Below are 18,471 nucleotides of genomic sequence, written 5' to 3' on the forward strand. Positions count from 1 at the left end.
ATGTCACAAGGTGAGTGGATGGAGGAAAGGGCAAGGATGAGTCAACAAAGGAGGCTCAAGGCGTTAAATGGCCCTCATAATGGTTTGTAAGAGCTTTTAAGGGCATGTAAGAGCATTGAAGGCTTTGTGGTTGGGATAAAGTTTTATGGTTGGAATATTTTGAGGGAGGAGACTTTGATTTGGCTTAGGAAAGTCTTAAGCTCACTTAGGGAATGTGATAAGGTTAGCGGGGGGATTAGGCTTGGTTTAGGATTAGATTAAGGATGTTAGAGATGTGCAAGTGGATGGCATTCATGAGGGTGGGTGAGTTAGTGGCTAAGCTAGGTTAGTATGGGTGGATGGGGTGGATTAGGCTAAATGGAGGATTAGGGATAAGTTAGGGGCTATTAGATTTGAGGGTTTTATTTATTAAAGTGATTTTAATAAATTTGAGATTTTGGAATTAGATAGGAGAATACGATTTAATTGATAAATGATAGGTTATTTGATTTATCAATTAGGACTATAGATGATTAATTAAATTAATCAGCTAGGGGATGGCAAAGGATTAATTAAATAGGAATTTAATTAATGATGCCTTTAGAGATAGCTAAATAAGATTACTAAAGCAGTGTAATCAAATTTGGGTGTCTACATTTTCCCCCTCTTTGACATAGTGTTGAGACAACACTATTTCAAAGAAGTTTGAATGGAGATGACATGAGGAAGATGTTTTAGCAAAAAGGTTTCCCTAGTCTCGGATAAGAAGAGGAGAGACTAAACTTAGAGATGCCCCCTCAAGAAGGTGGTAGGGAGAGAAAATGAGGCTCGACAGCTTCTTGAAAAATACAAGAATCTGGAATAAGCAAGGTGACTTAGAGTGGCAAAGAGAAGGGGTTGAATTAGCTCAAACACTCACTATGGGAGAATGATAAAGGAGAATGAGATTCACAAAAGGAAGCAAGCTTAAGAATTTAGGGAAGGTGGAGGATGAAGGAGTGGAGCACTATAAAAGGGAAATGAAGATAGGGAGATGGATGAGGGGTTTATAAAGCTGAGGCAATAGGATTTCAAAGAGTCAAATTGGCAGAAGATGGGTTTCAGAGATCCCTAGGACTAGGATGGTGGATTTCGAAAGATGAGGCTTGGTGGATTGATTGGATTGATGGATCCCTAAGACTAGGATTGTGGATCCCTAAAGCTAAGAGTGATGATTGATTCAAAGAGATATTGATGCATAAGCTGGGATAGAAGAGAGATGCTGGATATGGATGGGGGATAATGGAGATGAACGGAATCCATTGAAGCTTTTTGAGTAAGGGGATACTTCAAAGAGAAGTACCACCATGTAGTTGAGCACTAGATTTGCTATAGGACTATTGGTTAATCACCAAGGTTACCAAGAACATCAAGGCTATGTCACCAACTGTCCAGAGGACTGACAAACTGACTCAAAACAAACATGCAAGGATTGCCCCAACATCACACATGAATCTCGGAAGAATCAGAGTGGAACTGACACTGGATAACCCACAAGTAGAAAAGAAAAACAAACAAAAAACCTGATCAAGACCTTACACTCAGATTGCCCCATTCACAATATACCATGATATGGAAGATCATGGCAACCCTGAGGAGGGAACAAGGAGATTGCTTGGAAAAGATACTTCAAGACCCAAAAGGGAAGATTCCAAATCAAAAGAAAGAGAAAATCCAAAAGAGAATTGTTTGCCAACAAGATGGGTAGGATGAGGTACTAATGGACCAAGATTAGACATGAGGAAAGCTATATCCTACAAGGATCTATCGGAGAGTACTTAAGTTGATGGATTTGGATGAGTGATGCATCTATCAAGTTGAACTAAGAAGGATAACACTTTGGTGATAGGAGATCTAGCTAAAGGATGCATTGGAATAGCTAACCAAGATGTGCGATGTGTGCAAGATTTTGATTAAGGATGAACTGACACAAAAACTGGATAGATACAATGGTACTAAGCTAAGAGGATGTACAAGCTGATGGACCAAGATATGTTACAAATGTACAAGGTTGTTCATGTTTTGATTTTTGTGAGATGGAAATGTTTGTGAAGGGTGGGATGTTTGTAATAGTTGATAGGTGGATAGGTAGATGGTTTATGAAAAGTGTAAGTGAAAATGGGGTTTTTTGTGTGCATGTGATAAGATACAAGCTAGGATACAAGAGTATTTACAAGCTAGAATATGGTACAAGCTTTGGACAAGATTTGGATATACAAGCTATGATACAAGGGATGATACAAGATTTACAAGCTGGGGTACAAGATTTACAAGCTGGGGTACAAGATTTACAAGCTGAGGTACAAGATTTACAAGCTGTACATGAGGTATTAACAAGCTTCATTAGATTTTGGATATTTGGTCGGAACACCAAGGGAACAAGTAGGTGTTTTATTGGATTGTGAATGGATGGATGAAGGATAGGACAGTGATAGATAATGGATTAGTCTTAGTACACAAGGCACCTGAATTGCCAGGTTTTCACCAAAGTACCTATCCAAGGCACTTGAATTGCCAAGTTTTCACCATTGGATGCTTATTTCTCATTACTATTATTATTATTATTATTTGTATTTTTCAAAAGCTGGGTATACCAAGGATCTTCAAGCATAGAACTTCTTGAGATGAATGATGTTAGTAGGATCATTCAAGAGTTCTCCTTCTGGTGTAGATAGCTGATAGGCTCTAGAGAAAAAGGATGCAGTGACAATATAAGGACCAAGCCAGGTAGGTTCAAACTTGCCTTTCTTTTCTCGATCTGCTTGGACTTTCATGTTTTCTTTATAGACCATGTCGCCTGGCTAAAAGTGTCATAGAAGCACCTTCTTGTTGAAATTCCTTTTGAGATGAGTTTGATAGACTATGAGATGATGATAGGATTTTTGTCACTTCTCGTCTAAGAGATCTAGTTGGGTGAGTCTGGCTACTCTGTATTCTTCATCTGATATTTGCCCTCGCAAAGATATGTGCAAGGAGGGAAGTTCAACCTCTATGGGTAGTACAACTTCAGAACCATAAACCAGGGAGTATGGAGTTGTGCTTGTGGATGTATGAAAGGAGGTTCAATAGGCCCATAGGGCTAGATTTATTCATAGGTGCCAATCGCGGTCGGAATCATTAACAACTTTCTTTAGGATTTTGAGGAGGGTTTTGTTAGTTGCCTCTGCCTGGCCGTTACCTTGTGGCAAAATATGGGCTAGAAAAGTAGTGATGGATGCGGAGGGAAGTGCATAATTCTTCCATGTTGAGATTTCAAAAGTTACCTCTGTGGTCGGTGAAGATGGTGGATGGGATACCAAAGCGAAAAACAATGTGGTACAAGATGAACTTAGAGACCTGAACTCCTGTAGCTGAGACTAGGGGGACTGCTTCCACCCACTTAGTGAAATAGTTTGTAGCAGTTATTATCCATTTATGTCCATCAAATGAGAGAGGTGTGATAGTTCCAACTAGATCAAGGCCCCAACAAGTGAAAGGCCAAGGTGGTGCAATAGGCTATAGATCTTGTGCTAGAGCGTGCACAAGATTTGTGTGCTGCTAACATGGGAGACACTTTTTGGCAAAGTCACAGCAGTCTTCTTCAATGGTAGGCCAATAGTAGCCTACTCTAAGGATTTGTTGCACTAGGACAATACCACTCGTGTGGGCACCACAAAGTCTGGAGTGTACTTCTTTTAACGCCATCGTGGCCTCATTTTCATCTAAACATCGAGAGAGAGTATCGTGATAACCCCAACGATATAGGGTATTGGCTATGATAACATAGCGAGATGATTTTCGGATGAGGTTCTGGCGTTGGGTACGTGTGAGGTGAGGGGATATGATACCATCGTTAAGGTAAGCATAAATCTCATGGTACCAAGGGGATTGGAGACCAACCAAGATATAAACACGATTTGAGTCATTATTCGCATAGGCAGGTGTGAGGAGCTGCTCGACTAAAAACTCATACTATGTAGCTGCTTGGGGAATTTCCAAGAGTGATCTGATAGTAGCCATAGTGTCTACTACTTTTTTCTGCATTCAAGGCACTTGTGTAAACTGAAGCTTTGTAAAATGTTGGGTTAGCTGATCAACTAGCTCTTTGTAGGGTAATAGCTTTTCATCTTTGGTTTGATATTAATTTAGGGCTTGCTTGATGATGAGATGAGAATTGCCAAAGATTTGTAACTCAGTGATGTTCCATTCTGCAGCTATCTTTAATCCTGCTATAAGAGCCTCATATTCAGCTATATTTTTGGTGTTAGGGAATTGTAGCTTGAAGGCTTTTGCAATGTAATCTCCTTGAGGTGTGACCAACAATATTCCTGCCCCTGATCCATGAGATGTGTATGAGCCATCAAAATAGAGTTTCCATGGGGGTTGTTCTTCAATTAGATAGATATGCTCATCTGGAAATTTTGTGATCAAAGGATATGTATCTACTAGAGGTGGATTAGCTAGGTGATCTACTATGGCTTACCCTTTGATTTCCTTTTTGTCCACATACTAGATGTCAAATTCGCTAAGGAGCATAACCCATTTGGCCAAACAGCCTGTCAGTGCTATTTTAGAGAGCATATACTTGAGAGGGTCAATCTTGGTGACTAGTTGGATGGTATGACTTAGCATGTAGTGGTGAAGCTTTTGAGTTGAGAAAACAACTACCAAACAAGCTTTTTCCATAGGAGTATAATTGAGTTCATAACCAACTAGGGTTCTACTGATGTAGTAGATGGGTCTTTCTCTACCATAGTCATCGAGTTGTGCTAGAAGTGCCCCTAGAGTAGTAGGCATTGTTGATATGTACAAGATCAAGGGATGACTAGGAACTGGTGGAACCAAGATATGGGGATTAGCGAGAAACTGCTTGAGCTAATTGAAGCTGCATTGACATAAAGGATCCCACTTGAAGTTTTCATCCTTCTTTAGTAAATGTGCAAATGGCATACACTTATCTACAAGCCGGGAGATGAAGTGTCAAACGAATTGAAGCTTTCCTTGAAGAGAGAAAATCTATCGTAGTGTCTGGGGAGGAGGCATGTCTAAGATAGCCTTGACCTTCTTGGGGTCAATCTCTATACCTCGTTTAGAAACTATAAAGCCTAGAAGCTTGCCAGATGTGACCCCAAAGACACACTTCTTGGGATTTAGCATGAGATGATATTTGGCTAACCTATCAAAGACTTTCTCCAGGTCAGCAAGATGATCCATGAAGGTATGACATCTGACCAAGATATCATCCACATAATCCTCCAAAATGCTATGGATAAGATCATGGAAAATGGCTATCATAGCTCTTTTATAGGTAGGCCCTGCATTCTTTAGGCCAAAAGGCATCATGTTGTAGCAAAAGGTTCCCCAAGGGGTAGTGAATGGTTTCTTATGCTAATCCTCTTCTGCAATCTTGATTTGATTATACCCAAAAAATCCATCCATGAGGGACAAAATTTCATGTCCAGCTGTAAGATCTATAATCATATCTATGTTGGGCAAGGGAAAATCATGTTTTGGACAAGCTTTGTTAAGATCTCTAAAATCAGTGTTGATTCTGATGTCACCAGAAGGTTTAGTGATGGGGACCATGTTTGAGATCCACTCTGAGTAGTCAATAGGTTAGATAACCTTAGCAACTAACATTCTTTCTAATTCAGCTTTGACCAGTAATGCCACCTTGGGGTGCATTTTTCTAAACTTTTGTTTGACGGGCTTGATCTTTGGATCGACTGCAAGATGATGAACTACAAGCTTTGGATCAAGTCCTGGCATGTCCTAATATGACCATGCAAATTGGCCAATTTTCTCTCTTAAGACCTCAAAGAGGAGGTCAGCTTGGTCTTGTGATAGGGATGCAGCAATGTGAACAAGTTTGGGGATCTCTAAAGAATCGATGTTGACTTCTCTAGTATCCTCAATTAGAATAGAAGACACCTCTGGTCGATTATCTTGAGGAGGCAATGCTAAATCCTCATGTTTAGCTTATGACTCTAGATTTTCTTGCTGAGGGGTTCTCTTTGCTGCCTTGGCTAGTCCCAAATTCACCTTAGTTCCAGTTTTGGGTGTATCAAAACTAGGTTGGAGATTTTCTCCAAAATACCCCTTGGGATCTAGCTTATAGATATAGGCAAAATTTAGCTTTTTTTTCTTGTGAGAAGTTTTGGCTCCCATGAATCTCATAAGTGCTTCCTTTGATGTGAACTCATCAATGTGTATGATGCTTGGTTGGTCCCAATCTATGAGTTATGGATGGGCGAGTCGTAGGTCAATGAAATGGATGGATAGTTCTTGGAGAACAGAGTCTCCGAGGAAGATTTGGTCTGGGATATCATCGTAGGCTCTCTTTTCAACTTCCTTAGGAATGTCTTTGATTTTGAAAAGGTTGTTGTGAATGTTTGAAAAAGCGTGACCGTTCTCATTGGTGCCACCAGTTGTGGGTATGCCAAAGACAAGACCTGACTTTGATTCCCACTTGTGTGCGTCGATGGGGCACTGCATGCCTCTTTCTTCTTGTCCTAGACCACCACCTTGATAGTTCCATTTGTCAATGATGAGCTTATGTTCTTGGGGATACTTCTGGCTGAAGTGATCAAGGCATGCTTGATTTATTGGAAGTGCATCCTTATGTAACCAATTGTTGATATCTAGAGTGAGCTCCTCATGAAGAGGGACTTTCGAGGATACAAAGGTTGTTGGATCAAACTGTTTGTATCGAGGAGGTGGAATCTCCTTAGCTTTGTGATATGTCGATCATCCATGGGTGTGTGAATCAAGTGGGAGTGCCCCGACAGCAAATGTATCTGACAGACTATACTCTCCACAGCCTTTGTTATTGATCTTCATGGTAGATAGGGTGGAGGCAAGGATTGAAAAATGTACGTGCACGTATTCATGTGTGGCGCACCACCATCATGAAGATCAAAACACAAGGACAGGATGAGAACACAATGCAAAACATAACACCCAACTGAAAGCAACACAGGAAGGATGGATTCTACATGAATCCCAAAGCCAATAAAACCATACATTATAAAATCACTCAACTAGCCTCAATCTGAGAGTATGGATTCTACATGAATCCTAATGATGCAACAAGACCAACCATGATGAACTCACTCAACCTGCCTCAATCCGAGAGTATGAATTCTACATGAATCCTAGCGCTCATGAAACAAAAGTAAAGGTCTAAAAGAAACAATAAAACTAGGTATAAAATCACTCAATCGAACACAACGTCGGGAGTATGGATGCAACATGCATCCCAATGAAACATAAAAGTGCAATAGTGGTCTGATTGATATCCAAATGGATCATCAGGTCCACAACACACATTGTGCCAAGAAAACTCGAGAAAATAGGGCGACATGCAAATCGAGGTAAGATCCCCAAATTTTATAAAAACTATAAAATTAAAACCCATTTGGCCTTTGGACATAAAAACCCCCAAAAATCTAAAAATAATCAAATTTGGACACCATATGCAAAAATGGCCAGCATAACGGCGTAAAACCCCAAACCCTCATCCTAAAAAATAGGGAAATGTTCATACCCGCCCAACTCGGTAGAACTAACATACTGAAACAGAGGGAACACTAGTTCTCAACCTCCAAACAAATGATTACCAGAAACAGAAGCAGAAATGGAGCTGAAACAATAAAATGGGAAAGCCCTTCCTCACAGCCAAAAGGGCAAAATGAAAATCTAAACCAAAAAATAAAATGCCTATAGAAGTGGCCAAAAATTGCGGCAATCCAAGGTTTCCCCAAGCTAGATCCAATGAGCTCAACCTCGCAACGATCCCACGCCCATAGCTCCCACAACGAACAAAACAGTAAATCCTCATGAAGAGGATTTTGGGTTTTACTCTCCAACTTTCCAATTCAAAAGTGAGAAGTGAGGAATTAAATTCTTTTTTGGATACTTGTTCACTTTTCGAGTGAATAATTGATTAGGGAAAATAACTAGCCAACCTAGTTAGACCCCGAATTGACCCAAACGAAAAAAGGTTATTCCTATAAATAGGAATTCATTTATGACAAAGCTGTCGAAAATCAAGATAAATCAATTAAAAAGCACAAAACCCAAAAACACAAAAATTCCTTAACAACTTTCGCGACAATGCAAAACTCTAAATGCATAGACACACTCACTAGTCTAAATCACAAAATGCAAATGAGTTCGGATTTAATAATCACCAAAAGGTTTAATTTAAACATTTAATGAAGGATACATCAACCATACAAGGACGACATTGGTAAAATATGAATGGCTGAATCACTCACTCTATGTGTCACTGCCAGGGATATAAATCCTGTACACTAAACAACACGATCAAGTGCAATTGCATATAATAACATAGTCAAAGCAATAAATGCATTAAATCACCTAATTCAACCATTTATTTAATTATATTAAAATAATCTATTTACATCACTCACATTCGCATAAAGCATAACAACGCAGGAATGAAGTAAATAACCATAGCATTAAATCCATCACCTAACATAATCAGAGGTATGTCCAAATACCAGATAACCAGATATCATCAAAAAACACATTGTCATCTCAAAATGGCATCGTCATGCAAAATGATCAACTGAATAGCATGGCAGTCTAAAATCTATGATATTGAAATCAAAGTATAACATCTGACCCTCAGGTCGTCTCAAATATAAAACATCACATAAGTAACAAATATCTGTCAGATTAAAATATGACAAGGTAATTGTCTACAGCACATAACCAAACAATCCAACATGAACAATCCATTTCTAATTGTTTAAGCATTTAATAAAGGTTGTTAATCACAACATAAAAATGCACTTAGAGCAAATAAGTGAACATAGTCATAAACATGACTAACCACTGCTATAGGAACCCAGTCTAGTGTAGCATGGTAAAGGTACACAATGCAATCTTTGTACCCATCTCAAGGTGATCACAGAACAACCTCATGACACCACATCAATCCTGGTAACCACTAGCACAAACCTCAGTGAACCAAAAATCACATCATAACCTCAAAATAGTTAAAAGCATAATCAAAGCAACTGATATAGAAACAAAATCCAATCACCTCAACGGTGTAGACCACTCATGGTCACAATCATGATCCCTTCTCAATGAAGGATCAACGAGGTTGCATCCCTCAGGATGACTTATAGAAGTCAAATGGGAGAGCCACTACACTTCATCACTTTTTGCATCAATATTACCTTTTGTTGTATCTTTCAAAATGTAACAGTTGCTTCCAAAAACTTTAAAATAATTCACATTTGGTACATATCCATACCAGAGTTCAAAAGGTATTTTGTTTAGAACTTTCTTCACTTGTACTGAATTTAGAGTGTAGACTAAAGTACTTATAGCCTCTCTCCACTCTTTTTGTGAATCATCCTTCTCCATCATCAAAGTTCTTGCACAATCCATAATGAATCTATTCCTTCTCTTAGCTATACCATTCTATGGTGGAGTCCTTGGTACACTCATTTGTCTCTTGATTACTTTGTCATTCAAAAATATGTTAACTCATCTGAGATGAATTCACCACCTCTATATGATCTCAATAATTTTAGACTCTTTCATGTTTCTTTTTCAACTCTAGCCAAGTACCACTTAAACATTTGAAATGCATTATATTTTTCTTTAAGAACCATCACACTTATCATTCTAGAAGATTCATTAACAAACAGAATGAAATGTTTATCACCATAATTGCTTTGCACTCCAATAGGACCACATAAATCAGTATGAACCAACTCAAAAATATCATTAGAAGAATCAGTCTTTCTCTTGAAACTAGACTTTATCATTTTACTCATTTGACATTGTTTATACATCACTTTGTCAAGTTTTCTTAGTCTTGGTAACCCTCTAAATCTTTTCATCTTATTAATTCTTAAAAAATATCAAATTTCACATGGAATAGCCTCTTATTTCATAACCAAACATATTCACATTGAGAAAATAGACAAGTATCTTTAGATAGGTCTAGATAGAACTAGGTACCTCTTGTTTTCTCTCCACTTCCAACTAGTTCACTAGTAGGATCATAGATATTTTCCTTCTTGTTCTAGAAATCAACTATGTAGCCTAAACTTATAAAATGTGCCACATTCAAAAATTTATATTTGAAACTATCAACCCAATATGTGTTGTCACACTTAATCTTATCATTCTATTTAATCTATCCTTTACCTTTCACATAACATGGTGCATCATTATCAAACTTAACATTACTTCCATTATAATGATCTAACTTCTCAATCTTAATTGTATCACTCATCATATGATGTGAGCAACCACTATTAATTATCCATCTACCATTTGTACTAACATTTGAGATCAATGTGATTTTCTCATCTTCATCAGAATCATATTTCATTGCAACATAAACAACTTATTCATCATGATCATTAGAATTATTGTTAGAGCCATCTTCTTTAGAAATATAGCAAGATTTCTTACCTTTTTCCTTGTAGTCTATTTTATCTTTTTTTCCTCTATTGTTTCTATCATCTCTCCTTCCTTTTTCCTTGAAGACTTTCCTTTTCTATTTTTCATCTCTATTAGGACATCTAGTAGCAATATGATAAACTTTGTTACATGTAAAATAGATAATAGTAAGTTTACCTCTATGTTTTCCTTTTCCTCTAGGAAGTCTTTTGGCCAACAATGCTTCAATTTCATCAAGGTCATCATCAAATCCACTGTCAGTTTCTACATACTTTCTCTTCTTCTTTTTCTTGGATCCATCAAATGTAGTTTCAACACTAGCAGGGGAGTAATTATCAAAATTTGATCATTCAAATGTAGTAACTCTACCAATCAGACTATTCAAGGTTAGATCATTACCAGTTGTACATCTTAGTTCTTGAATTGTAGATACTCTAATTACAAAGATAGGAAGTAAATTCCTCAATACCTTACTTGTTATAGTCTCATTAGTTGTTTTTCCTTCATCTCCTTTGATAGTATTTACTACTTCTTTGATATGGCTACATTACCATGCAATAGTCCCATCTTCTTTCATTTTCATGTCATCAAAATTTCCTCTAAAGCTTTATGCCTTAGCTCTCAAAATATTTTTGTGTCCTCCATGGGTATTTTCCAATTTATCCCACATTTTCTTAATAGTAGTACATTTCTTCACATCATCAAATCATGCATAATGTAGGGTTGTTGCAAGTTCAATCATCATTTGGCTATGCTCCTACTTCTCTTTCATTTTATCAACTATAATAGATATAGGTACCTCAATGTATTCATTGTCCAAATAATAAGATTTAGAATTTTCAGTACCAAATAAGTGCAATCTCATCAATATTTTCCATGTTGGGAAGTTCTTGTTCAGCTCAGGTATCTCTCTTGTACATCTTTATCTTTGGCTTGAGTCCCTTCAAACTTTCCTTACAAGAACCAAAGATTTGATACCAATTTTTATAATAATTTAGGATAACTAAGAGAGGAGTTGAATCATTTATCCTTAGGTCTCGATATACCAATTTATCTTTTACTAACTTAAAATAATTTAATCAATCTTAAATACCCACTCGGTCTATTTAGCATATCATCAACAAATCAACTTTTCATGTAATTTCTTAACTCTTTGTTCCCTATATGTGTTAAGTGTCATTAAATAAACTACTATAAAATATAGCATGCATAATAATAACATCCACACATAAAAATAACACTTTGACACCAAGATTTAACATGGGAACCCAATTTGGGAAAAACTACCAAGTAACATGCCACCAATTTTTCACTTTTCTAAAGTGAGCTAGGTTATACAACACATTATTAAATGTGACCCTATTAAAGGGTTTAATCACCTTATTAAAAGTGGCCTTGCTAGAGGAATTTAGAACATTCCATTAGAATTTTTCCCTTATTGAAGGATTTACAAAATGATTGTTAGGTCAACCTTGATTAAAGGATTTTGATTGATACAATGGTTAGAATGTAACAATAAGTTTGATCTATAAAGTACAACTCACTTTGCAAATTTATATCTCCATTCACTCATCATTTAGTTCATCGGTTGGCCTCTATTGACATTTTCATCACTGATCTGCTTGACATCTCCTCAAGCAATCACTCTTTGCCAAATTTTCACACTTCACCATTGTTGTTCTGATCTTCATAGCTTCTCCTTAAGATCTCCAATCAACAACAAACCTTAGAAAAAATCTCTTATGCTTCCTTAAATAAGTAATTTCAATATTCTTTCTCTTCAACATCATTTTTGATCTTGAGGTTAGGTCAGAGTCATCAAATCCTTCCATATTTTTGTTCTCCTTCTTCTTCTAGAAACTTCTAATCAAATCATTTCCATTTATCACTTAAAAAATTCTCCTTGTGCATTAAATATGCCATCTCATCAAACCTTATCTTCCATATGCTTTGACTAATTCAAAATTATAATTTTGTTGGCCTCAAATTCATTTATTTCTCAAAGTGTAACTTTTTCTAGCACTCAAAAATCATTCTGTTCTTTTTCATGGTCATCACTGTGTAGCTCAACATACACTATACTATCTCACTCAACACCAATAGGTTCACTTGCCATTACTATGCTTGGTCGCTACCAAAACTTCTTCATACATTTTCTTGCTAATAAATGGTACTTGACTTGAACTATTTTGTTTGTGTTCTACTTAAGTTCCTTAATCTTCTTCTTCTACTCCTTCATTGATTGGTCAATATTGATACTCGGTCAAGCTTATCCTTTTGAATTATTTCAACTCTAAGCTTCATCCAACTATCTTCTTCACTTCATGTATTGATTGAACAACACATTATCTTGTCCAGGACCAACTTATCCAATGCCTATTGTAATTCCATGATACTTAACTTCTCATTACTTCAACACTACTAGCTCACTTTGTTATCTCTACTTTTCAAATCATTTTCATCAATCAAATGATATGACACTCTACACTATTAGTAAAATGTCTCTCCAGTAGGTTTGACATTATGTTTACCCATAGGTTTCACATCAATGACAACATAGTAATTTCTCCAATTGTAGTTTCTAACACTCTCAAAACCTAGAGTCAGATAGAACATAAAAGTATGAGTTAAGAGGGGTCAAGCTACCAAAAACTTGCAAATGACCACCTCTAAACACTCCTAGGCCTAAATAAAACTCAAGTAGTACCTCTAACTGATAAGAAACTACTCATAGATGCCTCAAAAACTCAAAAAAAAAAACCAACAATATGATGAACTCATATGCAGGATTAAACTCCTAAAAAATAGAAATTTAATTGATTGTAACTACAAGCTAACTACTCTCAACTAAGATGCAACTAATAATTGGTCTCTAAATGCCCAAAAATTTCTCAAGACTTGAAAACCCTCCTTTGAATGTCAACTAAAATTGATAGAAAATAAAACCCCTATTTGAGTATATGTGCACATGGAGAGAAGCCAAAACATCTCCAAGGCTATAACAACTCACTCCAAATCTTCTCAAAATATGACAATCCCATGCAAAAGAGCAACTCTATCATGTATAGATGGCTACCTCTGAAAATAATCTTCTAGCCCAAAGAGAATATCATCTTCATGCAATCTTGATTCAATAGGAAAATTCCATCCCCAAATGAACTTCATTCCACTTTCTTGGGCAAAACTCTCCTAATTTACATTAAAAATAATAATAAACAATTTAATACCTCATAATTTTGGTATTTAGTTATTATTATTCACAATTTTATAATCATGCAAAAATATTTCCTTATTTTATTAATTTGTATATGTTCAATATATTTGATATTCATTAACTAAGAAACAAAACCATTTGATACTTATTAAATATATTAAATAAGAAACAAAACCATTCGATACTTATTAAATATATTAAATAAGAAAGAAAGTATGTAATAATTTATAAAATAAAATTCACCTTTCTTATTATTATTTTATTTCATCAATGATATGTAATATTTTTAATATATATTAAATAACAATTTTTTTATTTAATAAATATCACATTTATTATATCAATTCTAGTCAATAATGAAATAAAAATAAATGAATTTATCTTTTAACGTACATACAATAAAAAAACACTTATCATATCTAACTAAAGATTTAAATTGATCTCTATCTTCACAAAATATCTTAAGATAATATAGGGTATATAACCCTAACTTGGATCCTATTTGCCTCCTTTATTTTGTTCTTTTTTCATTTTCACAAATCTAGAGAGGCGGCCAAGTAACCAAGGTTTGAAAGCGACTTTCTTGTATGGAAAAAATCTTTGAAATTTTGAAGATTTTTTATTGTAATTGGAGGTCTTCCTTATAGATATATCACTCTTGTAATCAAAAAACAAAACGTACTCACTTTATTTGATTTCACAGAGGAATGAGTTTAAGTGTTATCTAAATTCTTTTACCTTATTTCCATCTCTCTACTATTTTGTTGATTGTGATATTGTCGAATCTATAGGTCCTTGTTTTTTTTTGGATCTTCTATGAAATAAGATAACTCCTTTGTTTAGTTCTCGTTGTTGGATATTTTATTGTAATGACACTTTACATTTAATTTCTTTTAATTTTTTTGATTTTTCTTTAAAAAAATCCTATAAAAGAATGACTATATATACATACATACATACATACATACATGTGTGTGTGTGTGTGTTTGTACATATATGTATACATATATATATATACATATATATACATATACATATATACATATACATATACATATATATACATATATGTATATACATATATATGTATATATATATGTATATGTATATATGTATATACATATATATATATATGTGTATGTATATATGTATATATATATGTATATATATATACATATACATATATACATATACATATACATATATACATACACATACATATATACATATACATATACATATATACATATACATATACATATATATGTCTATGTATATGTATATATGTATATGTATATATATATGTATATGTATATATATATGTATATATATACATATACATATATACATATACATATACATATATACATACACATATATATGTATATATGTATATACATATATACATATATATATATACATATATGTATGTATATACATATATATATGTATATATATATATACATATACATATACATATACATATATGTATATGTATATATATATATATATGTATATACATATACATATATGTATACATATATGTATACATATATGTATATACATATACATATATGTATATGTATATGTATATGTATATATATATATATATATACATACATATATAGACATACATACTATTAGCATGAACGTTGAAGCTATGGGGGAGTATTGCAGAACATTGTTATGACTATGTTTGTCATTGATGACAACATAGTAATGAGTTTGTAAAGACTGACAAAGCAATAGACTGTGATCTTTGTATTAAGGAAAATGCATTATGTATCTACTTATGTGTAGTTACTAGCACATACTACAATATGTATTGGACACATGGGCAAGTGTGCAGAACCTGAATTGATAGCATACAAAAGATATTAATGATACATAGAGAATCACATGGAAACAAAGCATTAGGAAAATAGTCCTTAGTGTATGATAATACAGCACATTGTATTTGAAATGAAGGGTTGTGCAACTAAATGGAGGTATTACACTAACCACTGATGGCATCAACAAGTGCATAGGTACAAAAGTCGCATGTGTGAAAGTTTGGGTATAACTGTGAGTCGACATCATTAATTAAATGTGTATTTCATTTAATTACCATATCGTAAAATGTGAAGCCGACTCAATGATTTAATATTAAGTGTAGTATAAAAGAAATATGTTTTTTGAGTTTTAGACATCATTATTGAGATTGTAGAGCAGAAAAGAGTTGAGAATTGGGAAGCAACAGAGCAGAGTGATTTGCTAATGCGTGTAAGTGACCTTAAGGGTTACTATTTATAGTTATAGAGTTCCAAACCTAATTGCATGATCTGAAGGTAAAGAATTCTGACATATGGGACAAGAGGAAGAAGCAAAATATTGTCACACATCTATTATTATGAAAGAAATACTACTGAGGTCAATTGGATAGTGGGTGCATTGATCTAATCTTAAAGTTTTTTGGACAGTGGGTTCAACTACATTCCACAACTCCTAACAGGGTTGGAATCTCTTTACAAGGATTCAAAGTCTCCTAATAGGGTCCATCCTCTAACAAGGAATATTCATATTAGTACATTATTTTGTGGGCATCATTCCCACTAGGGTTTTCCCTCTAATCAAGGGTTTCCCTAGTCAACACATCTAGTGTAATTATGTGTATGCATCTCTTTATGGTTATTGTTTACTTTGATAGAATGGTTGAATTTGCTTAAGAGGATAAATGATTTATATTGTTATATAACTGATTCACCCCCCCCCCCCCCCCCCCCCCCCCATCCCCGAGTTATATTGGTGGACTATTATTTCTAAGAATTGGTATCAAAGCATCATGTCCTTGAAGGAAAATTTTAATAACTTTGGGAGATCCATGGCAAATTTGTTTAGAAAGGAAAGTCCAAGATTTGATGGCACAAACTATGACAGCTGGAAGGATAAAATGATGATTCATCTCCTATTCATGGGTCTAGGATATTGGCTTGTAACCAAGGCATCTAAAAACATTGCAGAAGAAGACAATCTTGAAAGTTGTACCATGGAAAAAAGAGAAGTATTCATGTGCAACATAAGGGCAAGAGAAGCAATATTGTCTACCCTACCTAAAAGTGAGTACAACCAAGTAAAACAACTCAAAACATCTCATGAAATTTGGAAAACCTTAGAAGCTAACTATGAGCATGATACACATGCAAAGGGTTAGATTACAAAATCTGTATTTTGTATTTCAAGATGCTAAGATGATGGAGGATGAATCTATGAGAACCTATATTGGCAAAATATCTGATGTTGTTGCAGGAATCACATCGCTTGGTGGAAAGAAGTCTAATGATGAAGTAATATGGAAGATCTTGAAAATTCTAACACCACCTTTCAAGATAATAACACAAATGATTTGGGTAATGTTACCTTGTAATACTAATTTCACCAAAAAAACATTGCTTGGTAGATTGGAAGCTAAAGAATTTGATCTAAAACAATCTGGAGAATTAGCAAAATTTGAGACAATGTTTAGTGCATTTAACATTAAACTTGGTCTAGCAAGGAACACAAAAGCACAAGGAGACATTGCTAGCAGTAGCAAGTCTATTAAGGAAAAGATCCAAGAAGGAGTGGCTCTTCTTGTGGAAAGAGAAAAGGATGGTAAGAATATCTTTAAATGTTGGACATGTAATGAATATGGTCATTATGCATCAAAATATCCTAAGAGAGAAAGAAAGTATAAGGGAAGATTCAAATCTAGAAGACCTAGAAATTGTTTATATGCCAATGAAAAAAAAAAAAAATCTAATCAAAGCAAAAGTGAAGATGAATTAGGATTCGTAGCTATAAAGGAGGATGATCTTGATAGAGAAATCAAAGAAGAAAGTGTGCTGATCTCACAAGTTGCAAGGAAGGAATGGATCATTGATAGTGGTTTTTCACATCACATGACTAGTGATATGAGAAAATTTGTCAAATTTAGAAGCCATGATGGAGGAATTGTCAGAGTAAGAAACAATGCATCCTGCCATATCAAAGGAATTGGATCTATCACACTAGTTGGTAAAAAAAATACTAATGATGTTTATTTTGTTGATGGACTAAAACATAACTTGTTAAGTGTTGGAAAACTTATGGACAAAGGTTACCATTATCAAAAACAAGGAAGGAAAACTACTTGGTACTAGCACAAGAACCAAAGGTAATGTACTTCAGTTGAACTCCACTGAAACAATATGCTAGGTAGCTAAAGTTGATAATAGTTGGTTATGGCATAGAAGATTTTGTCACATTAATTTAGATAACATTGTGAAAGCTAGTAATACACTTTTTGTGAAAGATTTACCTAAGATCACTAAGCCCACTAACATTATTTGTAAGGAATGTATCTTGGCTAAGTAGAAGAAAGTCTCATTTCCTAGCAAGTAGTTTGGTACTACACAAAAGCTAGAATTGGTTCATACAGATCTAAGTGGTCCTGCAAGAGTTTTATGATTTTTGTTGATGATTTTACCAGAATGATGTGGATAGCTTTTCTTAAGGAAAAATTAGAAGCATTTGAGAAATTCAAGATATTCAAAAACAAACTAGAGAATGAATCTAGAATTAAAATCAAAAGCTTAAGATCAGATAGAGGAGGAGAATTCACTTCTAAAGAATTCAATATCTATTGTGAAGAGCATGGTATTAGGAGAAAACTATCCTCACCCCATACATCTGAGTAGAATGGGATTGTTGAAAGAAGAAACAGATCAATTGTTGAAGTAGAAAGAGCTATGTTATTTGAGAATGATATACCAAAAACTTTTTGGAGAGAAGCAATTAATACAGTGGCATGC

Source organism: Cupressus sempervirens, chromosome 3 (assembly GCF_028749045.1).
Source record: "Cupressus sempervirens isolate cs-2001-9-10 chromosome 3, ASM2874904v1, whole genome shotgun sequence".
NCBI classification, from domain to species: domain Eukaryota; kingdom Viridiplantae; phylum Streptophyta; class Pinopsida; order Cupressales; family Cupressaceae; genus Cupressus; species Cupressus sempervirens.